General features: G+C 43.3%; 1 protein-coding gene, 1 long non-coding RNA gene and 1 pseudogene across 4 annotated transcripts in view; 1 reads left to right on the plus strand and 2 right to left on the minus strand.

Annotated features, from left to right (window-relative positions):
• SHROOM3 (shroom family member 3) overlaps positions 1–25881 on the minus strand; it is a 335191-nt gene that overhangs the window by 89588 nt on the left and 219722 nt on the right. The window lies entirely within an intron of this gene.
• LOC123334404 lies at positions 63–8185 on the minus strand. The gene is made up of 2 exons (XR_006552176.2): positions 7600–8185; positions 63–280 (listed from the first exon to the last, which is right to left on the minus strand). It is a non-coding gene; the product is annotated as an uncharacterized LOC123334404 (long non-coding RNA).
• LOC102404639 lies at positions 12652–12951 on the plus strand (annotated as a pseudogene).

A 25881-nucleotide genomic window follows, 5' to 3' on the forward strand; every position in this document is an offset into this window, starting at 1 on the left:
CTTATTTTTTAAAAAAGCCACAAACAATGTGCTTAAAAAAAAAGAGTCTAGTCACCAAGCACCATGATTAATAGTTCATTTACTAGGCTCTTTTTCATTTGCCTCAAGTCACACAGTTTTATTTTATACTTTCACATGTAGATTCCACCAAGAGGAAAAATTTTCTCTGCTTTCCAGCTTGTTTGCTTTTAAGTACAACTTTCTCCCAGCAGGTGTTCAGGAAACTGTTCTACTCCAAGCCGGATGTCAGCATTATTCAGCATACTTTAGTTGCTCCTGCCTAGGAACCAGAAGATAAGATGGGGGAGAAAATTTATTTTGAAAGTTCTTATAATCAGCACCTGTGGGAGGTGTCCAGAGGGTGGTTGATTGACCAAAGGCAATACCATAGCAGAGTCCTGGGCAGGTCCCTGCAGGCTGCTGGCTGCCATTTCTCAGTGGTAGACCAGAAAGACCAGAGCATAGCCTATGAGTAATAGTACCAGCCACCATCTATTTTGTGCCCAGTATTAGTTTTACTCCTGCCTCTGGATTTATATACCTTATTTCTAATTTTTACAATACCTCAGGGTAGCCATTTCTAGTCCTGTTTTACAGAAGAGAAACGGAAGCTCAGATTTTATGTAACTTGCTAAGGTCAAAGTGTAGAAGGGGCAGAAATGAAGAGTTGAAACAGTTGCCTGACTCTGAAGCCTAGGCCTTGTGCTCACACCATCCTGCATGACCAAGAGAATGCAGACCAAGCCACTTTCACCAGAGGACGAGGTCTTTCTGTTTCCTAGAGCAAGGGTCACCAACCTCTGGGATCTAATGCCTGATGATCTGAGGTGGAGCTGATGTCATAATGACCGAAATAAAGTACATAATAAATGTAATGCATTGAATCATCCCGAAACCATTCCTTCCACTCCCATCCCATCTATGGAAAGACTGTCTTCTACAAAACCAGTCCCTGGTGCCAAAAACACTGGGGGCTACTATCGTAGAGGATGAAGGAAAATGGGCACATTTATCCTCTGTAGGTAGAGACTTTAGTGCCATTCAGAGCTCCAAGATAAAGAAAGCTACTTAAAAATACTTTTTGCCTATATGTCTAGTGGAATATGAGGAAAGCCTCAGATCACTCCAAAATGTTCTTCTTTCCCTTGAGTAAATGGAAAGTTATTATATTTTCCTCTTAAAAATTGTGCTTTTTCCCAAATGAAGGACATTTCACTTTGCTTCATTCCATCCACACTGACTCACTGACTTTTTTGTCAATGAGTCCAGTAATTACCATTTTGCAAGCATGCCTTGGTTTCCCTCCTTAGCACTTGACTCACATTTTCCATTGTCTGGATGGAGGTTCCTTCTTCAACTCCAATTTCTACTAAGGAAATTCTTGCCAACCTCTCAGGACCTGCAAAATATATTCTTTACCCAATGAAACTTCTCTTATTCTTCAGTTCAGTTCAGTTCAGTCGCTCAGTTGTGTCCGACTCTTTGCGACCCCATGAATCGCAGCATGCCGGGCCTCCCTGTCCATCACCAACTCCCGGAGTTCTCCCAAACTCATGTCCATCTAGTCGGTGATGCCATCCAGCCATCTCATCCTCTGTCGTCCCCTTCTCCTCCTGCCCCCAATCCCTCCCAGCATCAGGGTCTTTTCCAATGAGTCAACTCTTTGCATGAGGTGGCCAAAGTACTGGAGTTTCAGCTTTAGCATCATTCCTTCCAAAGAAATCCCAGGGCTGATCTCCTTCAGAATGGACTGGTTGGATCTCCTTGCAGTCCATGGGACTCTCAAGAGTCTTCTCCAACACCACAGTTCAAAAGCATCAATTCTTTGGCACTCAGCTTTCTTCACAGTCAAACTCTCACATCCATACATGACTACTGGAAAAACCATAGCCTTGACTAGACGGACCTTTGTTGGCAAAGTAATGTCTCTGCTTTTCAATATGCTATCTAGGTTGGTCATAACTTTCCTTCCAAGGAGCAAGCGTCTTTTAATTTCATGGCTGCAGTCACCATCTGCAGTGATTTTGGAGCCCAGAAAAATAAAGTCTGCCACTGTTTCCACTGTTTCCCCATCTATTTCCCATGAAGTGATGGGACCAGATGCCATGATCTTCGCTTTCTGAATTTGAGCTTTAAGCTAACTTTTTCACTCTCCTCTTTCACTTTCATCAAGAGGCTTTTTAGTTCCTCTTCACTTTCTGCCATAAGGGTGGTGTCATCTGCATATCTGAGGTTATTGATATTTCTCCTGGCAATCTTGATTCCAGCTTGTGCTTCTTCCAGCCCAGCATTTCTCATGATGTACTCTGCATACAAGTTAAATAAACAGGGTGACAATATATAGCCTTGATGTTCTCCCTTTCTTATTTGGAACCAGTCTGCTGTTCCATGTCCAGTTCTAACTGTTGCTTCCTGACCTGCATGTAGGTTTCTCAAGAGGCAGGTCAGGTGTCTGGTATTCCCATCTCTTGAAGAATTTTCCACAGTTTATTGTGATCCACACAGTCAAAGGTTTTGGCATAGTCAATAAAGCAGAAATAGATGTTCTTCTGGAACTCTCTTCTTTTTTTCATGATCCAGTGGATGTTGGCAATTTGATCTGTTATTCTTAACCAAAAGCAATTTCTCCCACCTCTGAATGTTCAAAAATACTGCATTGAATCATCTTCTATAGCTCTTATCACATTTTACCTTGAACAGAGCCACTGGTGTCATTAAACAAAAATCTCCCCTCCCAGATTAGGTGTGTTAGGAAAGGGATTAGAACTCCTTCATCTCCAACGCCCAAGGTGCATGGCACATGCTGGTATTGGGTGAATTAATGCTTCCAGGTCATTACACCCACGCCCATCACCTTGCTTTTATGAGTCCATGTTGTTTTTGTTCTCTTTGTTTATGTTAAGTCCTAGTCTCTTAAAACCTTTCCCCAACCTGTCTAGCCTTCCCCCCAACTCTTGGAATTTATAGACTAAAGTTTTGGTACTTATACATAGCTTGGAAGCATTATTTAACACAGAGTGTATGCTCTGTATTACATCTACTCCTGGAGCTAGTATCTATCTGGATGATGCTATTATTGATATTAATAACCTTTTTCACTTAACAAACACTATATCTCTCTGCTGAGTGCTTCACTTACCTTATCTCATCCCCTACAGAACTCAAGGATTGCCTGACTCTGTTTCTTAGCCTGTAACAGCCTTCTCTAGTGTAATATACTCCAGGGTTCTGACAACTAGATGAACAGTTAGGTTCTAAAAGGCGGGGACCACATCTTTCTTATCCATGTCTGTTGCAGGGCATGGTAGAGAATGCATGCGTGTATGCTCAGTCGCTTCAGTCCAGTCTTGTGTGACTCTTTGCAACTCTATGACTGTAGCCTGCCAGGCTCCTCTGTCCATGGGATTCTTCAGGCAAGAATACTGGAGTGGGTTGCCATTGTTCCCCTCCAGGGATCTTCCCAACCCAGGGCTCAAACTGGAGTTTCTTGTATTTCCTGCATTACAGATAGATTCTATACACTGAGCAACCAGGGAAGTCTCATGGTAGAGAATAAATCCTCAATAAATGTTCCATCAGAGTTTTGGAACTATAGTGAGTTAACAAAACAAACAGTGCTTTAAAACTTGTTTTTTTAAAAAATACCAGTGGAAATTTCATATTACTAATTATCAAGTGAGAACACTTCCTCTATTAGTTCATTAAATGGATGAGTTTTAGGCAAAAGAATGAAAGCCAATGCTAAGCATCTTGTCTTTAAGCTTCCCTCCAGCTCCCTGCCGGCACCCCGCCTTGTTTATCTCTGGTCTATATTCACATTTGTGTCTGAAGAGAGCATCAGTCTCCTCTTCATGAGCTGGAATGAATGAAAAGATCTGATGGGAACTTAAAAGCTCCCCCACAGGAAACTGTCCGAGCCGTGATTTACATCCTGGTTTTCTTATTAACTAACTGCCAGGCTTCAGAAAACTGGAGCCAACCCAAATGGGGACCCTGGCAGCTGGCATGAACCGTGAGACCAGAAACCAGTGAGTCACAGTTGCTAGAGAGTGGAAGGAAAGGGGAGGATGGGAAGGACAGAAGGACATGGCTTCTGGAAATTTACTGGTGCTCCTGGTAAGGAGGAAGTTTCTTTGTGATTAGAGGACAATCCCCATGTTAGGGGGAGAGTCAGAAAGGCCAGCCTGCTAAGGGTTTAAGAACCGGATTTGCTTTCTTCCTCACCAGGGCTTCCCTGGTGGCCCAGGTGATAAAGAATCTGCTGCCAGGGCAAGAGATGCAAGACACATAGGTTCGATCCTTGGGTCAGGAACTAGAGTGAAGTGTGAACTCTGCACTAGGAGTGAAGAGTCAGCCACTGGACCACCAGGGAAGTTCCAAGATGGTAAATTTGATGTCATGTTTTTTTTTAACCACAACTAAAAATCTTTGAAAACTTTAAAAAAAAAAAAAAGAAAAAGAACACAACCAAATATATTGCAAAGAAGAAAATACATTACAGCTCCTTTGGCTATCTTATCCCCCTTTTCTTCTCTTAGCAAGTTGCCTGGTGAGTGCAAGTTGCTCAGTCATGTCTGAGTCTTTGTGACCCCATGGACCCCATGGAATTCTCCAGGCCGGAATACTGGAGTGGGTAGTCTTTCCCTTCTCCAGGGGATCTTTCCAACCCAGGGATCGAACCCAGGTCTCTCGCATTGCAGGTGGATTCTTTACCAACTGAGCTATCAGGGAAGCCTCATAGTTATACACAAATTTCTTTCTCTTTATGTGGACAAAAGCAGGAAGAGGAAGAGAAATACATAGGCATTTGCAGAAACAGAGATCTTCCTCTGTCTTTGGAGAATATCTCTTTTTGAACCACTGGCCAATAGGATAGTTTAAAAATTACATTATGTGTGATAGGGGATGGCAAAGAAGCTTTTGAGGTTCAAAGAACAGATGACATTAAGTCTTTACTCAGCATGCTAAGTTGCTTCTGTCGTGTCTCTTTGCTACTCCATGGACTGTAGCCCACCAAGCTCCTCTGTCCATGGGGTTTTCCAAGCAAGAATACTGGAGTTGGTTGCCAGTTCCCACTCCAGGGGATCTTCCTGACCCAGGAATCGAACCTACATCTCTTATGTCTCCCGCATTGGCAGGGGGGTTCTTTATCACTAGCACCACCTGGGAAGCCCAGTCTCCATCAGACTTTGTTTTAGAATCAAGTCCTTACTACTCAGTTCCCAGACAAAAGTCTGATGGAAACTCATAGAGCTAACAATTAAGGACAGAGAAGCCAACAGGAAAAGTAAGGAATAGAAATTTCTTCCCTTCTCGATTCTTATTCCTATCCCCCAACTCCATCGCCCTTTCCCCATTTTTTTTCCTCTTTCTTATCCAGTTGGGAGACTAAGCTGTTTATATTGACTGCTTTGACTTTGGGAATGGACTGTTTTTGAATCTGGCTTGGTTTGCAGTTTTTTTTTTTTTCTTTTGGAGATGGGTGTTTGTTGATCAAAGCGACAAACAACAATGTTGTTTTAATTTATGCTTCCTTTAGTTCTGCAAATTTGGGGAGGAGGGCTTTTTTATAAGAGGTAATGAGGCAGAATCTTCTTAATGGCAAGGATATTTTCTCACCAAATTAAAACCCATGTATGCTTAAAAAAATAATGAAATAAAAGTAGCTTTTCTTTAGAGAGTAAATAAATCTTAAGGCAGGAAATTTCCCACACAGTTTGAGCTTGCTGTTCCTATCAATACAGGCTGGGGAAGGGGATAAACAAGACATTTTCTTTTCCTTTTTTTGTTCCTAACTTGAAGTAACAGAATGATTTACAGTAAGAAGAGTCTGATCAAAACATTTAAATTGTAATGCCAGAGAGAATTAAAGAGAAGGGCCAGTGGGGAGAACAGTTAGGAAGTGGAGTGGATGGGCCTTGTTAATTTTGTGTGGACCCTTCTTTAAAATCTCTTTCCTGATACAAGCAGCCATGTTTCTTTGCATCCTGCCCATAAAAAATCTATTTGACTCAATACAAAATATCTAAGTTACTTTCCAAATAAGATGCTAACTTTGTTGTTGTTGTTGTTCAGTCGCTAAGAAGTGTCCAGCTCTTTGTGATCCCATGGACTGTAGCCAGCCAGGCTTTCCTGGCTAACTTTTTGAAAGTGTATAAATCAGGGATTTTTAGAGACTCCATAGATTCTTGCAACCATTGCCATAATCCAGCTTTAGGATATCTTTATCACCTCAGAAAGTTCCCTTATGCCTAATCCCTGCTCTCACCCCCAACATCAGGCAACTCCTGATCTGTTGTTTGTCTCTACAGATTTGCCTTTTCTAAATATTTCAAATAAATGGAATCACACAGTATGTAATTCTTTATGCCTGGTTTCTTTCTCTTATCATAATGTGTCTGAAGTTCTGCTACAAGCATCTGTATACAAGTCTTTGAGTGGACAGACAGAGGCTCTGTTACTTTGGATTAAATGTAGGAGGTGGTAAGAAAAATCAAGAGCTCAAGGAAAATGCCCAGATTTCAAGCTTAAGCAACTGGTTGGATGATGACATAATTCACTGAAATGGGGAAGGTGCCTCGTACCTCATATAAGTGGAAAGTGAAAAGTGAAAGTGTTAGTCGTTCAGCTGTGTCCAGCTCTTTGTAATCCCATGGAAGTGGAATCATACAGTATTTACTCTATTCGTGTCTGGCTTACTTCACCGAGCATAATGTTAAGTTATGCGTACATACTACGTTTTACTTATCCATTCATCTGTTGATAGACACTTGCTTGAGTGGCTTCTACCTTTGGCTACTGTAAATAATACCCCTACGAACGTGGGTGTACACATATCTCTTCCAGTCCCTGCTTGTTTGGCATTTACTTTCAAAAAATTTCAAGATATAAGACTTGGAAGATCTTTGCCATACTGAATCAGGTGGGAAACGGGCAGGGCACAGACTTCAAAAGAATAACATAGCCCTGGCTTCCATGGTGGCTTAGTGGTAAGGAATCTGTCTGCCGTTTCAGGAGACATGGGTTTGATCCCCGCTCTGGAAAGATCCCACAGGCCGAGGAGCAACTAAGCCCACAATTACTGAGCCTGTGCTCTAGGGCCCAAGACCTGCAACTACTGAAGCCCGAGTGCTCTAGAGCCCACGCTCTGACATAAGAGAAGTCACTGCAATGAGAAGCCTGCAGCCTTCACCCCGCAACTAGAGAGTAGACCCTGCTCACCACAACCAGAGAAAGCCTGTGTGCGTCAGTGAAGGCTCATCACAGCCGAACGAACAAAAAAGAATGACATGGCCTGAGGAAAACAACATCAACTGGCTAGAATCAGCTAGGGCCAAGATGGCAGACGAGTTGACTTCCACTAGACCTTGAGCCTCAGTACGAGCTCACTGTAACACACCAGCAAAGCTAAATGACACACCCCAGGCTCCATGACAGTTCCAAGGCCAACAGTAAAGGTGAAAAAGTGAGAAGTGGCCCAATTCCTGGAAATCTCCACCCCTTCTCCCAAAGAGCTGGAATACTCCTCCCACTCATTAGCCTGTGAAATTACCCACTCCTATAAAAACTGACAACCCCATACCCTGGTGCCACTCTTACCTTCTAAGATGACCCACACTTTGTCTGGAGTGTTTCTAAATTAATCCACTTTTTATTGATCTCTTTGTCTCTCACTGAATTCTTTCTTCGATGAGACATCAAGAACCTGAGCTTTATTAAGCCCTGAGACCAGGTCTGCGATCTCAGTTAAAAGACAGTTGGTTCAAGTCCCATTCTGGGTTATACCTTTTCAATACTTTAACTCAGGAAAGCTGTAATAATGTATCATCACTTGAATCAGGTTAAGGTGATCAGGTTAAGATTGTAATTACAAATACCACCTGCACTGAATGAGGCCAAAACTTTCTCCAGCTTTAACAGATACTGAGTTTCACTGGACTTTTCTTAAACTCTAGACCTACAATTCAGCAAACTGTTCTTTATTTCCTTTTTGGGGATTTTGATGATACCACCTTGAATCAATCAAAACTTGAGGCTCAAGTTCCTTATAAAATTTTTCCAGTAATCTATGGGGTCCTGTGCTCAGTTGTGTCTGACTCTTCATGACAGTCCCTACTTTGTGAGGTAAGGATTCAGTGAGTTTACAGCTCTAAAACCACATTCCGTGTATATGTGTGTGTGTGTGTGTGTGTGTGTGTGTGTGTGTGTTCAGTCACTCAGTTGTGTCCAACTCTTAGAGACCCCATGGACTGTAGCCCACCAGGCTCCTCTGTCCATGGGATTTCTCAGGCAAGAATACTAGAGCAGGTTGCCATTTCCTTCTCCAGGGGATCCTCCCAACCCAGGGATGTCCTCCTGCATCTCCTGCATTGGCAGGTGGATTCTTTACCACTGAGTCACTTGGGAAATGTGGGGTCCTGAAAGTGACCCAGTTCTCTGCTTTTGTGATAAAAGTGTTCACTGGGCACTTCGTAATGTGCTTAAAGTTTTCTGTGGTTCATCAGGTCAGACCAGTCTGCAATGAGACAGTTGAATTTACCGAGACAGCACTTATCAGGGAATGAAGTTATGACATGGGGTCAGGATGTCACACCTGATGGCAGAGAGAGAGATTAGACACACACCGGCAAATTGCAGGAGAGGTTTCAAAGGAAGGGGCAAACACAGTCCTAGTTGCACTAACTTGTATTTTACTCTCAAAAACACCACTGTTCTCCGCATACAAACAGAGCATGCAGCTCTTGGAAAATAACAGAACGGGGCAATGTTTTCATTCTACCCAGCTCGTGAGAGACTGCTGAGAATTGCTAGGAAGTAAGTTAATAAAATCAGCAAGCTTAGATAGCCATGAACATCAGAAAACAGCATTCTAATTGTAAGAGATGTGGCAAAAAGCAGCGAAATCCACAGAACAGTCCAGCATGCCAGGAAAGGAGTCAATCTCAACACTGCTGGAGGGAAAACCACATGGGCCTGGGCCTTGGGAACATGCTTCCTGCAATGGCTGTTCCTTCTGTTCGATTCCAAGCTCTACGCCCAGGGTGCAGAGGGAAAGCCACAACTTCCTGGCACACCTTCCATAATGCCCCACCCTCCACTGGAATGGAAGGTGGGACAAGAAATTAAACACAGGGTATCAGTGGCAGGGAGATAAGAGATTAAAAAAAAAAACACCACCACCAAAACCTGTACCCTAGCCAGGCCACACACATGAATTAAGTGCTTCATAGGCAGAGCTGTGGCCACTTGCAGATTTGGGGGTTCTGATGTGAAAAAGACCCTGATCATGGAAAAGACTGAAGGCAAAAGGGGGAAGCAGAGGATGAGATGGATGGATGGCATCACCAACTCAATGGACATGAATTTAAGCAAGCTCCAGGAGACGATGACGGTCAGAGCAGCACGGCGTGCTGCACTTGATGGGGTCTCAAAGAGTCGGACACGACTGAGCGACTGAACAACAACAACACTAATATAAGGCCCGTGGGCAGAGGCTCATTTTCACTCAAAACCCTAAGAGGTCTTGTTATACAGGCAGTAAATCTATCCTGCCTACCTTTGGATGGCATGGTCAGCTGTGGACTCCCAGGGGAGAACTGCAGAAACCCAGGCCCTTCTGTAGGAGGGGGGATCATTCCCTCTAAATCAGTTAATTCTCACTTTAATCTGTACCTGCAAACCGCTTGGGAGGCTTATAAAACCAGAGGGCCAGGACCAACCCCAAACCAACAAGTCAGAATTTGGGGCGATGATCCCATAGTTAGTTTTAAAGGATCCAGAGATGATTCTTATGTGCAGCTAAGGCATCACAGCCATCAGTCACCTTGGGCTTCTAGCTGCATAAACTCAAGAGGAATTATCAATCAACAATGTATAGCATACATTTCATAAGGTGAAACAGAGGTTCCTCTCAAGAAATATGACTTAGGAAGCTCTATTAGTTAGCTAGGGTTGCTGTAACAAAATACTTGTCTTAAGCAACAGAAATGAATGAACAGAAAATCTCAGTTCTGGGCGCTAGAGGTTCAAGAATAAGATGTCAACACGTTTGTTTTCTCCTGAGGACTCTCTCCTTAGCTTGCAGGAGGCCACCTTTCCATTGTGTCCTCGTCTGGTCTTTGCTCTGTGTTATCCCTTAGTGCTTCTTTGCATGTCCAAATTCTTCTTATAAGGACAGGAGTCAGGTTGGATTGGGGCTCACTTTAACGGTCTCATTTTAACTTAAGTATATATTTAAAGGCCCTATTGCCAAATATAGTCACATTCTGAGATATTGGAGGTTAGGACTTCAATATATGAATTTGGGGGGTAGGAGGGTGGAGCCACAATTCAGTCCATAACCTAAGTTCTTCAGATGACAAGGTGGCTATCCTAAATAAATTTTTTGACTTCACAAATACCAAATGTTTCATTTACTTTAGAAGTCAAAATTTCCTGATGACTAAGCAAACCCATTAAGAAAAGAGTAATTTTTGAAATTATGTGTATGCTGAGCATCCCACATGGTAACTAAGGGCTTACAGAGAAAACACTCTTTTAAATGGCCAGAATTAATGCCAGGAAGTAGCTCACCTATTTGAAAATCTGGCTCATTATTTTCAACTGCTAGGAAACAAGTGCCAGACATATTTGATATGTGTAACCCAGATAAGAAATTGTTTGAACAGTCTGACAAGGTGTCTCAAAATGGCAGCTTGGGTGAAATAGGTGTCATGACTTTGGTTCCTATAGAACCGAGAAGGCAAATGGACTAAACTGAACCTGGGGGATTGGAGTAAGTACCTGGGCCTTGCAGAAAGTGGGCTCACTGTTCCTTGAGCTCCAACTTCTAAAAAAAAAAAAAAAGGCCATCTGGATTTTTCACATGAAAATTTCCAGTTTTCAATGTTGAAAATGAATTCAAGTAAAAAAGCACCACCATTCTGTGGGCCAAATAAAACATAGCTTCAGGAGAGTCTGGGCTGCTTTGCTTTTGGTGTAAAGCCATAGGGTGACCAGGTTCTAGTCTTGACTTGGAAGCTGTGTGACTCTGCCATCAGTTCATCTGCAATTCATCTTGAAAAATATGAGATGCCTTATGAGAGTTGCATGAAAGTCAGGTACACAATTCTTTCATTCTCTGTTGGAAGAAATGCAGAGTCCCCAAGTCCAAAAAGATTTCAAGCACAGACTCAAGAACTCCTAAGACCCTAGCATCTGAATAGAAGCAGGTCAATTTCACTGGCTCCTTCCCTCCTTCAATTAGTTTCAAGCCGATTGAAGATAACCTTTCCTGGAATGGATTTAGTTAGTTGAAAAGTTTTGATTTGGAACTAATACTATATACTAATATACTAATGCAAATTTAGGGCTTCCCCAGTGGCTCAGACAATAAAGAATCTGCCTGCAATGCAGGAGACCTGGGTTCAGTCCCTGGGTCGGGAAGATCCCCTGGAGAAGGGAATAGCAACCCACTCCAGTATTCTTGCCTGGAGAATCCCATGGACAGAGAAGCCTGGAGGGCCACAGTCCATGAAGTTGCAAAGAGTCAGACACAACTGAGCACACATGCATGCAATGCAAATTTATTGAAATAATGCATTATTTCAATAAATACTTTCTAGAGTTCCAGAGATTGATGCATGTTAAGTCACTTCAGTCATGTCTGATTCTCTGCAACCCTATACTGGAGAATACTGAAGTGAGTTGCCATGCCCTCCTCTAGGGATCTTCCCCACCCAGGGATCAAACCTGAATCTTTTATGTCTCCTGCATTGGCAGGTGGGTTCTTTACCACTAGCGCCACCTGGGAAGCCCGTCAGAGATTTATACAGTGACTTAAAATCAACAAACCTCAAAGTCCCCTTTCAGGAGAAGATACCCCTCGAGAAGCAAGGGCTAACTATCCACTGCGAGACAGTTAACAGAGCTCTGCCCAGGAACCTAGGGACATAGCTCTGGGCTCATCTCTGAAAAACCAACTCTCTGAATCAATTTCTCTGATCTTCGGTTTGACTATAAAGTTCTTGGGACTTTTCATCCCTAAGATCCATTATTCTAGTTACCAAAATTAAACTATTAATTCTCAGTTCTGCAACCAGCTATGAGGCCCTGCTGCTAAGTTGCCTCAGTCGTGTCCGACTCTGTGCGACCCCATAGATGGCAGCCCACCAGGCTCCGCCGTCCCTGGGATTCCCCAGGCAAAAACACTGGAGTGGGTTGCCATTTCCTTCTCCAATGCATGAAAGTTAAAAGTGAAAGGGAAGTCACTCAGTTGTGTCCGACTCTTAGCAACCCCATGGACTGCAGCCTACCAGGCTCCTCCGACCATGGGATTCTCCAGGCAAGGGTACTGGAGTGGGTTGCCGTTGCCTTCTCTGTATGAGGCCCTAGGAAATGACAAAAATCAACTTGGTTAAATCACTTTAACCTGTGTCTAAGTATTCCAGTCTTATCGTTGCCAGCTAGAGAACTTGATCATGTTGGATGGGTGTCAAAACTCAGTGTAGAAGCACTTAGATGTTTTCAAATGCAGGGAGTTTTATAAATGCATAGAACACAAGTGGCAAGGGATAATTCTTGAAGCCACAATTCTTTAGCAGGAAAATATTTTTGAAATCTCTGGCTTTAAAAGCAACTGGATAGCTCTTTGGTCTCAGCAGCAGAAGCAAGATGACAAACGGAACGTCATTGCTTGGAAAGCGTGAGAATAAGACGCACACGCTGTGCCGTCATTGTGGCTCTAAAGCCTACCACCTTCTGAGGTTGACCTGTGGCAAGTGTGGCTACCCTGCCAAGCAAAAGAGAAAGTATAAGTGGAGTGCTAAAGCTAAAGCTAAAGGATGAAATACCACAGAGACTGGTTGAATGAGGCACCTAAAAATTGTATACCGCAGATTCAGGCATGGATTCCGTGAAGGAACAACACCTAAACCCAAGAGAGAGGCTGTTGCAGCGTTCAGTTCATCTTAAGGATTTCCACAATTAGTCGGGCAATAAATGTTCTGTTTTGTTTTTTTTTAAGCAACTGGATAATTAAAAGTGATGCTGGTTTTAAAATTTCATCATGGACTGCTGTGATAGGCAGAACTCTAAAGATGGTCCCAAAACTTCTGCTCCCTGGTCACTCGATCAAGCATTAATTTAGGTACTACTGGGAAGAGAGTGTGCAGACGCAGTTATGTTTCTAAGTTGAATGACCTTAAGATACAGAGATTATTCAGGTGAGTCTGACCCAATCAGATGAGTCTTTTTAAAAGCAGTAAGGAAGACAGAGAGATTTAAACCAAGGGGCATGGAAGTCTAGGGAAGCGGGTGAGAAATCAATGTATTTTGCAAACTTGAAGATAGAAGGGGCCATGTGAGAAAAAGATATAGGCTGCCCCTAGGTGCAGATGGGCTACCCAGCTGGCTCAGTGGTGAAGAATCTGTCTGCCAATGTAGGAGATATGGGTTGGATCCCTGGGTCAGGAAGATCTCCTGGAGTAGGAAATGGCAACCTACTCCAGTATCCTTGCCTGGAAAATTCCTTGGACAGAGGAGACTGGAAGGCTATAGTCCATGGAGTTGTAAAGAGTCAGACACAACTGAGCAACTGAGCACGCACACACTAGGAGCAGAGAACTGCTGTAAATGATAGCCAGTGTGGAAACCACAGGAACTGAACTGAACCAACAACCTGAATGAGTTCAAAAGTGGATTTTTCCAAGAGTCTCCAGATAAGAAGCCCGCCCAGGTGATACTTCATTTCAACCTTAAGACCATAAGCATAGAACTCAACTGAGTCATACAGGACTCCTGACCTGTAGAACTATGAGCTAATATATTTGTGCTGCTCTAAGATGCCGTGTTTGCAGTAATTGATTACACAGCAATAGAAAACTAACACATTTGTTGCCAGCAACAAATGTCAAGAAGGTTGTGAAGCCACTGGAACTGTATTGTAGGATGGTGCCATGACTTTGGAAAATAGTATGAAAGTTTCTTATTAGGCAAACATACATCTACCCTATGATCCAGCATCTCATCTAAGAGAATGAGAACATATGTCTACAAAAGGGCTTGAACACTAATATCCACAGTAGCTTTATTCATAATAACCCCACACTGGATACAGCCCAAATGTCCATCAACAGGAGGATGGATAAACAATGAACATAGACAACACCACGGATGAAGTTTAAAAACATTATGTTGAGTAAAAAACTACCATACAAAAGAGTACGTACTGTGTTATTTCATGAGTAAGCTTTAGAAGAAGCAAATCTAATCTATGGTGAAATAAATCAGAATACTGGATGCTTGGGGGGTGGGGGATGGACTGGGATGGGGCGTGGAGTTTATGGGGGTGATGAAAATGGTCTATCTTAACAGAGGTATAGATTACACAGGTATATACGTTTATCAGGACTCTGAAAATGGAACTGTAATACTGAAGCATACCTTTCAGCTTGTAAATGATATCTCAATAAAAATATATTGAAAAATAAATTTGAAAAAATTCAAGCCTGTAATGTTATAGACTGGTTGTTATTAAGGTGTTAATTGGTGGATCAGATGGTAAAGAATCTGCCTACAATGCATGAGACCCAGGTTCCATCCCTGGGTTGGGAAGATCCACTGGAGAAGGGAATGGACACCCACTCCAGCATTCTTGCCTGGAGAATCCCATGAACAGAGGAACCTGGAGGGCTACAGTCCATGGGGTAGCAAAGAGTCGGACGTGACTGAGTGACTAACACTAGGAGTATCCATTTAAAAGCACAGGGGGGAAGAATTAATCCAGAGGTGAGGGCATATGGCCCTCTGAGCAGCTAGATGAAAAACTGTTGGGCAGCGAGAATTAGCTTCAGTTCAGTTCAGTTCAGTTGCTCAGCTGTGTCTGACTCTTTGCGACCCCACAGACTGCAGCACACCAGGCCTCCTGAGGCCCTCAAACCACTCCAGAGACTCAAACTGTCCTGTAAAAACCTACTATAAGTTTATTTTATACCCAGGACCAAAATGCTAAAATGGGCTTCCCTGGTGGCTCAGACGGTAAAGAATCTGCCTGCAATGCAGGAGACCTGGGTTCAATGCCTGGGTTGGGAAGATCCCCTGGAAGAGGGCATGGCAATATACTCCAGTATTCTTACCTGGAGAATCCCCATGGACCAGAGGAGCCTGGCAAGCTGCAGTCTGTGGGGGTCGCAAAGAGTTGGACGCAACTGAGCGACTAAACACACACGAACAGCATAGATGCCAATGGGGCTGCAGTGACCCAAGCAGGAAGGTCTCTGAAGGGAGCTGAGAGCACAGGGACAAGCAGGAAGTGCCCTGAGACTCCCATATGAGGGAGATGGAGCTTCAAGCTCTCAGATCTGATGGCCAAGGGTCAGCAACCCACAGGGGTGGCCTCCATGTGACAGCCAGCACTCTGGCCTCGGAGGCCTCCGGGGATATTGCTGCACACCTGCATTCCTGGTCTCTTTAGTATCAACACACTGGGGAATACACAACACATTGTGATGGGCTGCTACAGGTCTTCCTTTTACTGAAGTATAGTTGATGGATCAATACAATATTGTATAAGTAACAAGTAAACAATGTAGTGATTCAAAATTTTAAAAGATTATACTCCTACAGTTATTATAAAATATTGGCTGTATTCCCCATATTGTACAATATATCCATGCAGCTTATTTTATACTTAATTGTTTCTACTTCTTAATCCCCTACTTCTATACTGCCCTTCCTCCCTTCCCTCTCCTCACCGGTAACTGCTAGTTTGTTCTCTGTGTCCGTGTAAACTCATCTTTTCTTAGTTGGTGGAGAGGCTTCTCAAAGCTCATAGAAATGTCACTGGATTCTGCAGACTTACACTTTGGTACTTGGGAAGGGACTTTAAACAGAGCCAACAATTGTAGGCTGAAATTTTCTCAGTTTGACTGACATGGGTTTAAACCAAAATGACCAACATGAGAAACTGTGTTTTAAAATGTGGGCTGCACTTTTCCTAAGGGGCTCTAATGGTTATACAGTGGTGTGTGTGTGTGGAGGGGGGAGTGTAAAGTAGTAGAGCCACTTGACTGGCAAGGTGTCTTCGATCTGTTGGACTCTGTCCTTAAAAAGTTCCATGTGTATGTGGGAAGCCCTCTCCAGAGCGGAAGTCAGTAAGGTCGCATGGGGAAGCTGTGCTAGGGAGAGGAGAGGTGAGCTAAAGGATGGGCCTTGAGAATTTACAATGAGAGTTAAAATGAGACCAGTTAGTAAGAGCGGGCACTAGAATCAAACTTTCAGGTAGTCAACCGGAGAAGGAAGAATGGAATCTCGATGATATTCTTTCTTAGGTGAGTCTTTCGTCTGTTTAATCATAACAATGATTTGGAAAAACTTTACTAGTGAGTCAGTGATGGGTTTGGCTACATATATGATAAATCAGGACTTCCCAGGTGGCGCTACTGGTAAAGAATCTGCCTGCCAATGCAGGAGACCCAAGAGATATGGGTTCAGTTCTGGGGTCAGGAAAATCCCCTGGAGGAGGGCATGGCAACCCACTCCAGTATTCTTGCCTGGAGAATCCCATGGACAGAGGAGCCTGGTGGGCTACAGCCCATAGGGTCACAAAGAGTCAAAAATAACTAAAGCGACAGCATGCACACACTATAAACTAGTTACAATGCCCTAATCATTTCTAAAAAAAAGTTTTACCAGGAAATGATGCAAAGTGACACTGAATCCACAGGTTTTGTTCTTTTATGTAAGTGTTAAGTATCTGACTTGTCAGTTTTGCAACCTGATTGATTTTGATACTAAGCAGTATTTGATATTTTGGCTTTGAGTGGAGCTGAGACTATTCACTCATTTCTCCATCCAAAGGTGCCAACATTGGCCATTACTTGGATCCTACCAGTTATGTGTGCATGTGTATGCATGTGCACGTGTGTGTGCACGCACGCGCGCACACACACACACACACACACACAGAGTTAGAAGGGGTTCCTGCAGGAATGCTTACTCTTACCACACAGTTAGAATTCATTGTTCCTAGCTTGTGTCCCTCACTTGAAAATGAGGTCTTTGGGTGAATGCAATGGTTTGCCTTCTTTATCCTTTATTCTTAATACCTAACAGAGCATCTGACACATAGTTGATGGAAGTATTTTTAGTCTTGCTATTTCCTGTTATGTTCTCTATGGAGATGAAAAAACAGCCCAGGTTTTTCTTTTTCTACATAAAGACACACATTCACGGCTCAATCTCAAATCCAGCCACATAACCTTTCCTTGGCTTTTCTATCTTTAGACCCTGCCCCGCCCCCAGCAAGGTTCTTTCAGAAGTGAAGCAAGAGTTTCTGAACAACCTGGTGAATTCCAATTAGGGCTGCTGCTGCTGCTGCTAAGTCACTTCAGTCGTGTCCGACTCTGTGTGACCCCATAGACGGCAGCCCACCAGACTCCCCCGTCCCTGGGATTCTCCAGGCAAGAACACTGGAGTGGGTTGCCATTTCCTTCTCCAATGCATGAAAGTGAAAAGTGAAAGTAAAGCTGCTTAGTCGTGTCCGACTCTTAGCGACCCCATGGACTGCAGCCCACCAGGCTCCTCCATCCATGGGATTTTCCAGGCAAGAGTACTGGAGTGGGGTGCCATTGCCTTCCCCGCCAGTTAGGGCAAGGAACACAAATCACCAACGCTTGGGGTTTGAACACCTGGCATTTGGGTGGCCAGCTCCCCTCCTTCACAGTCTGGTGGGTGCCAAGCACTTTCCTAATTTTCACAAGTGTTATGTGACTGTGGGGATATATTATCAAGTGTGCAGAAAAGCCCTTGGTCACTGCAAAACAGGTTATCAGCTTCACTTCATGTAGAAAAGGTTCAGAGGTGAAAGGAGATATCTGAATTGCAAACCAATGGTTTCCCAACAACCCCACGAATGTACTGAACTCTACAAAAATAGGGCCGATTCCAGGACTGCCCCATGTGACCACAAGAAAAGACCCAGGTGGCCACAATCTGAGAACACGAGTCCTTGGAAAGGGTCCTGAAACCAGTACAGTCTGCAGGAGACCAGGTATAACTCAGTCTTGACTTGTCAGGCTTGGCGACAGTCTGTTCTCTGTGTCTTGTGTGTATCAGGAAACCTAATAGTTACAGAGCTGAGAAACAGGCTTCCTCTATAATTAGTGCAACAGGCCAATGGATGTCACTGTTGCACCATGGAAACAGAATCTCAACCCTGATGGGACTTGGAACAGCGATGCACTCACTGCTTGGCTACTTTAACAGAGCAGAGAGCACCTTGAACCAAAGGGAAAGTACTTCAAGTGTATGGTCAGATGTTGTGATTTATACATATATTCGATCACTCAGATCTTCACTTGCAGTTCCTGGCTCACAGCTCCCAAACTCTTGGAATTTCCTAAGCGATAGGAGCTTACAGGTGTCTCTTATTAGGTTAACGAGGTCTGGTTGCCAATGCAGACAACCTTGTGATGAGAGGGTTGGAACTTTCAGTCCCATGCCTAGACCCAGAGGGCCTGGAGGTTGACTTCAATCACCAATGGCCAGTAGTTTAGTCAATTGGGCCTATGCAATAAAGCCTCCATAAAAAAAGGATGTGTGTGTATGTGTGTGTCGGAGCTGGGGGGCGTGGCGGGGAGGTTTCAGAGAGCTTCAGGCTGGGGAGCACATGGACCTTGGGGAGGGTGGAGCACCTGGAGAGGGGATGGAAGCACATACCCTCTCCCTGTAACTTGCCCTGCGTGTCTCTTCCATCCAGTTGTCCTGAGTTACAGTCTTTTACAATAAACCAGTGATCTAACAAGTGAAATGTTTCTCTGAGTTCTGTAACCACTCTAGCAAATTCACTGAACCCAAAGAGGGGTCTGGGGGTAATGCAGGAGACCCTGGTTGAACCCCTGGGTTGGGAAGATCCCCTGGGGAAGGGAATGACAACCCTTTCCAGTATTCTTGCTGGAAAATCCCATGGACAGAGGAGCCTGGCAGGCTACAGTCCTCGGGGTCGCAAAGAGTCAAACATGTATGAGACTAACACACAGGTAACAACCTGGACTATGATTGTCATTCTGAGTGGAAAGGGATCACTACAACCTCCCATTTGTAGTGTATAGGTCAGAAGCACAGGTAACCGCCTGGGCTGGATCTAGTTCTTAAGTGTGTGTGTGTGTGTGTGTGTGGAGGAATGAACCCTTAACCTACGGGATCTGATGCCATCTCTGTGTAGTGTCAGAATTGAGTTGAATTCTCAGAGTTCCGCTGGTGTGGAGAAATCCCCACCACACACACACACATGCATGTACTGGAATTGGGGTCAGAATGCCAAGAGAGATGGTAATTAACATTCTGCTTTTAGTTTTTAGAGCTAGTAATGAGCAGGTACATTTGGGTTAAGGCAAAACATGCAAATTAAGGCAAATAGCTTTGAACAGAGTCGGGACCTATAGATGAATGTGTCTGTCACCTACCTATCAGGGGAAAAGCTGAAAAAACGAATCAAACCAAGTCCTTGGACTTCAAATATTGGGTTTCTTCCACTCCACATGACTGCCTTTCACAATTAAACAATGTGCAAAATTATTTTTAAAATACATATGCTGATACTTAGAGTGAGACCTCTCATCATATCAATGGCCTGGCATAAATACTTTGGAAGGAACTTCTAATCCTCAACCTGAATAATGAAAGCCTCCTTGTTTTCCAATGACCCGAGAGAGAAATCCCAGTGGCATTTCCTGGCAGTTCTTAATGTCTTTAGAGCTGTCACAGGTCATAGGCTATAATCATTCTTGGGTTTTCTGATGATGAGACCTGTCACTGCTGTCAGACAGGCTTAACTGGCCTTTGGGGACACTTTCTTAAAATATAAGTAAATTGGGCAACTAATCCTATACTTCTGTGTCTTGGTTCTTTTAGGAGCCTTGAAGTCTAGATTTGGAGAAGGAAAGGTTAAGGGAGCAATCCTGGAGAGAAGTGACACAGGAATTTCTTTGTGTTTATCTTAAAGACATCTATACCACTCAATATTTAGCCCAGTAACCATTACCCCCATTTCCTGGCAAATAGTCATTCTTGGTCTTGGGCACATTTAATATTTTCAGATAGAAATGATGGGAGATCATCTTATTGACCCAGAATTTATATATATATATATATATATATATATATTCACTATATTATTATATATTTAGTGATTTAATTTATATAATGATTACACATTTATAATTATAAATTTAGTATATATATAAATTACCAAATCATTTAACAAGTATGAGTTATACTCACGTCCCTGGCCATGAGTCTGAAGAGACTGACAATGGACTATGGGCCCCAAGACTTCACTTGTAGGTACCAGGAATCTGAGATTAAAGCTGCCAATTAGGTGGGTGCCACTTGCATGTAATACTTGGTAGGCTGTTTCTTTTTCCCTTAAACAATTTGGAATGCACGAAAATGATACACAGACATTGGTTTAATTTTCAATGACATTAGTCAATGGCACCCCACTCCAGTACTCTTGCCTGGAAAATCCCATGGACAGAGGAGCATGGTAGGCTGCAGTCCACGGGGTCACTAAGAGTCGGACACAACTGAGCGACTTCCCTTTCACGTTTCACTTTCATGCATTGGAGAAGGAAATGGCAACCCACTCCAGTGTTCTTGCCTGGAGCGTCCCAGGGACGGGGGAGCCTGGTGGGCTGCCATGTATGGGGTCGCACAGAGTCGGACACGACTGAAGCGACTTAGCAGTAGTAGCAGCAAGCACCCACTAAGCATAAAGGCCAATGGTAACAAAGTTCACTTCTTCCTGACTGAAGTCATTTTCACCAGTTTAATCCACACTTAGCCAAAGCCACACAGCAGGACAAAGCAGAAGTTAAGACAGCCAAACAGAGCTCAGGTCACTAGCTGTGTGACTTTGGGTTAACCACTTTCCTCCTCTGGGTTTCAATTTTCTCATTTGCAAAATGGAGATAAGAAGTTGTTGATATGACAGCATATTACAATGGTTACCTTCACTTGGTTGTTTTCTACATGCTAGACCCTGAGAGTGGCACCTTAAAACAAATGTGACTGGCAGTCATCCTGACTTGCTTCCTCTTCCTCTACTCTCACACCCAAAGAGTCACCAAGTCATGCAATCTTATCCCTGAAAGATTTCTCAAATCTATCCCCTCCTTCCACGGCCCTAGTTCCAGCCCTCATTATCCCTTGGCCTCCTAACTTGGTCTCCCTGCTTTCACTTTTGTGCCCCTTAAATCCATTTTCTGCATATTGACCACAGCAATCGGTTTAAACAAAAGCATGCTACTGCCTCACTAACAGCCCGTCAGTGGCTCTCCACCTTCCTGACCATGAAATTCTCCAGGCAAGAATACTGGTGGAGGTTGCCATTCCTTTTCCCCAAGGGATCTTCCTGACCCAGGGATCAAACCTGGGTTTCGTGCATTGCAAGCAGACTCCTTACCATCTGAGCCATGAGGGAGGCCCAGCAAAAAGCATAAGCTCTTAGATTGGCAAACAAGGTCATCCTGTCTATCTATCCCGGATTTAGCATCCCCTGCCCAATACACACACACTCTCTAGGCTGCTTTTCATCTCTGCATCTTGTTTATGCTTCAGTGTTGCAACACTGAATTACACCTCTGTTCATCTTTTAAGACTCAGCTCAGTTTAGGCAACTCAGGGAAGTCTTCTCTGATGCTTCTGCTTTCTTGGGTTACTTCCCAAGCTAGGTCAGGTGCTCTCTCCCCTGACCATTATCATGAGCTTGAAGCTCCTGTACATGTCAATTTCACTGCATCTGTTTGGCAATTTATTTATTAGTATTTCTCCCTTACTAGACTCTTCTCCATAAGGGCAGAAAGCATGTCTTCTTCATCCTTCTGTCCCCATCACTTGGCACTGTGCCTGGCACACAGCCAGGGCTCAGGAATAAAGTGAACGCGGGAGTGAAAACAACAGTGTGCGGCCCAGGCCATGCTTTTTGTGCACACCATGCCCCATCACAAATATGCCCTATGTCTGAAACACTGGTTCTCAACTAGGGGTAATTTTGCTCCCAGGGGCACATTTTTCAGCGCCTGGAAACCTTCAGGCTATCACGACGAGGGGGGCGAGGGGGTGGTGGCGGCGGGGAGAGGGAATGTGCTTCTAGCATCCAGTGGATAGAGGCCACGGATGCTGCCTAACAGTGCCTAGGACAGCCCTACCACACAACCCACAACGGAGAATTATCCAGCCCCAACTGTTAATATTGATAAGAGCCCAAATTGAAAAATCCTGCTCTAGAACAGGATCTGGAATATGGAAGATCTCAATATAGGATTCCTGATGCTGGCACCAGTGGCAGGAATGATAATCATGATATATATACATCATATAATTGGACAGCATACTGTTTTCAGTTTATTGAGCAGTTCTGCATCATATTCACTCACTTCATAGCATCAGACCTGAGGGAGTTCCATTCTACTTTTACAAACACACTTTACATAAGGCAAAGTCCAGTGGAGTATGACACATGCCCTCTCTCTCCTAACACACACATACACAACCTACCTGCTTCAGGCCTCCAACCCTGAACAACCAGCTAGGATGCCTGGACCGTGTGGGTAAATCTGTTAGTTCACCAGCTATGGTGTTGTTGAAATACACACACACACACACACTTAGAAGTATTTCACATCTTGTGTGAACTCATAACTTGAACACCCTCTCCAATAAGGCCTGGCCTCCCTGGGATCGCAAGGGAAGTGTAACAATGAAAACTTTCAAGCTGTCAAGTGAGTTTTTTTTATTAGCCATCTGACACAGCACAGGTGAGGCATGGGACACATGTGAGCCTGTGACATGGGACACAAGCTGACCCACTTCTCAGGGAATGTCGTCCAATCAATGACACATATACTAGAGTTACTTATTCACCTTGGGCAATTCTTTTCATCCACGTGTATTTCACTATTGAGAGTTTGGAGATGAGGTGCATGGTGAAGGAGGCTGCCTAGAGGTAGCAAAACCAGGACGTAAGTTCTAAATTCACCAGAGTGACCCCTGCTTATAATTCAGCTGCATGACCCCCTGTCTGAACCCTGAGGCAAATTTATGATCAGTTTCTCATGGTTATCTTCAGCTCCTCTTTCAGCTGTCCTCTTATCAGTCCAGATGTCTTTTTGCTTTTGAGACAAGCCATTTTTCTTGTCTTACCAACTCCCTTTTTTCTTTATCTATTCAAATTATTAAACTGCTAAAACTGATTGCCAACTCTGGATATGTTTGTCCTGGCTTAATACACACTGGCATAGAAGTGGTGGGATCCATCTTTTTGGTAATTAAATTTAACACTCAACTCAGCCTAGAATTTCCAAGCTGGGATGAGGCATCTCCTTCTGCCAACACAAATCATATGGTGAAACCCTAACTTTCAATAAAGTAGCTTTGAGTCCTAATATAAGCAGGAATGACTTGCTTTATTCCTGAAAACCCTTTAAATTCTGAAATAATGGCTTTGTCCACCATTAAAACCATATCCAGGTAGAAGTTCAGGGGAGGTGAAGCTGGACTCTGTAAAGTTTCCCTTGCCAAGGACCTGATTTGCTGGATAGACAACCAACATCCTAAACTGATGTGTTATGATGGAAAAGTTCCCCTTGGCTACAGTGCCATTAAACATTACCTTAAGGGAGTTCAAGTAAATGTGCGATGCAGAGGCTTCTGTTGGTTAAGCCAAGGATGTGGTATTCCTTAGCTTGGGCAATTAGCTCGTTTAGAATTTAAACAAACAGAAAATGCAGCACTAGCCTGCTGATAGGTTGCTGGATGGCTTGTGAGCTACCCATCCAACTATCCTCAAAGTGGCAAAGGCATTACCCACTGATGTGCAAGCGTGGTGGGAAGCCTTTTCCAGCTCAACAGTTCCCTAACTTCTTACTTATTATTAGTAGTAGTTTCGTCACTAAGTCATGTCTGACTCTTGCGACCCCACAGACTGTAGCCTGCCAGGCTCCTCTGTCCATGGGATTCTCCAGGCAAGAATACTGCAGTGGGTTGCCATTTCCTTACTTATTATGTGGTGTCAAAGACTGAATGTTTGTGTCCCTTGCCAAATTCATATGTTGAAACCCTAACCCCAATATGGTTGTACTTGGAGATAATGGCTTCTGAGAAAGTAGGGTTAAACAAGGTCATAAGACGGAGGCCTTAATTTAAAAGGATTAGTGTCCTTCTAAGAGACACCCGGAGAAGGCAATGGCACCCCACTCCAGTACTCTTGCCTGGAGAATCCCAGGGACGGGGGAGCCTGGTGGGCTGCCGTCTCTGGGGTCGCACAGAATCAGACACGACTGAAGCGACTTAGCAGCAGCAGCAGCAAGAAACACCAAGGGAAGACACAGGGAAGTCTGTCGCACTGCAGTCCATGGGGTCACAAAGAGTTGGATATGACTTAGCCACTGAATAACAACAACAAAAATAACAAGAGAACCAAAGAGCTCATTTCTCCTTTCTCTTTCTGCTACACTTTTGCATGTACCCAGGAAAGGCCACAGGGAGATACAGAAGGTGGCCATCTACAAACCAGGAAGAAAGCTCTCATAAGAAGTCAAGACTTGCTGAAACCTTGATCTTGATCTTGGACTTTTCAGCTTTCAGAACTGTGAGAAAATAAGATTCTATTGTTCAAGCCATGCAGGCTATGGTATTCTGTTATGGCAGACTGAGCAGACTAATACAGATGGTTATTATGAACTGTTTTAAGAAGTGAACAACCTACCAAGGTTGCAATAATTACCATCCACAGCAATCACCTAATAACTGTTATTGTGTACATCACAGGTCATCAAAATACTAGATTTTAGGAATTAAGAAAATAATCCCACTTACCGTTGCATCAAGAATAAAGTATCTAGCAATAAATTTAACCAAGGAGGTGAAAGACACATACACTGAAAATTGTACAGTCACTGATGAAAGAAATTGTAGAAGACATAAATAAATTGTAAGATATTCTGTACTCATGTACTGGAAAAAATAATAAAATTAATATTGTAAAATTTCCATATTACCTAAAGCCACTGATCGATTCAATCCAATCCCTATCAAAATTCAATTGGTATTTTTCATAGAAATAGAACAAATAATCCTAAAATTGTATAGAACCACAAAAGACCCCAAATAGACAAAGCAATCTTGAGAAGGACAAGCTGGAGGCATCACACTTGATGATTTTAAACTATATTACAAAGCTATTATCATAGCATATAATATACTATAATCAAAACAGCATGGTGTTGGCATAACAGCAGACACACAAAGGAACAAAATAGAAAGCTCAGAAATAAACCCATGCATATATGGCCAATTAATTTGTGACAAAGAGCCATGAATATACAATGCAAAAGGAAAATCTCTTCCATAAATGATGTTGAGAAAACTGGACAGGTACATGCAAAAGAATAAAACTGGACCAGTATCTTACACCATTCACAAAAATCAACTTAAAATGGACCAAAGACTTGAACATAAGACCTGAAATCATAAAACTCTGAGAAGAAAACATAGCGGGTAAGCTCCTTCACATCAGTATGGCAAAGATTTTTAGATTTGACATCCAAAGCAGAAAAAAACAAGCAGAACTACATCAAACTAAAAATCTACACAGCAAAGGAAGCCATCAACAAAATTAAATGACAACCTATGGAATGGGAGAAAATATTTGCAAATCATATATCAGAGAAGTGGTTCATATCCAAAATATATGAAGAAATCATACAACTCAATAGTAAAAATCCCAAACAATCCAGTTAAAAAATGGGCAGAGGGTCTTCCCTGGTAGTCCAGTGGCTAAGTCTCCATGCTTCCAATGCAGGGGGCCCAGGTTTGATCTCTGGTCAGGGTAGAAGTTCCCAC

The sequence above is a fragment of the Bubalus bubalis genome, chromosome 7, assembly GCF_019923935.1.
Source record: "Bubalus bubalis isolate 160015118507 breed Murrah chromosome 7, NDDB_SH_1, whole genome shotgun sequence".
Classification (NCBI taxonomy): Eukaryota; Metazoa; Chordata; class Mammalia; order Artiodactyla; family Bovidae; genus Bubalus; species Bubalus bubalis.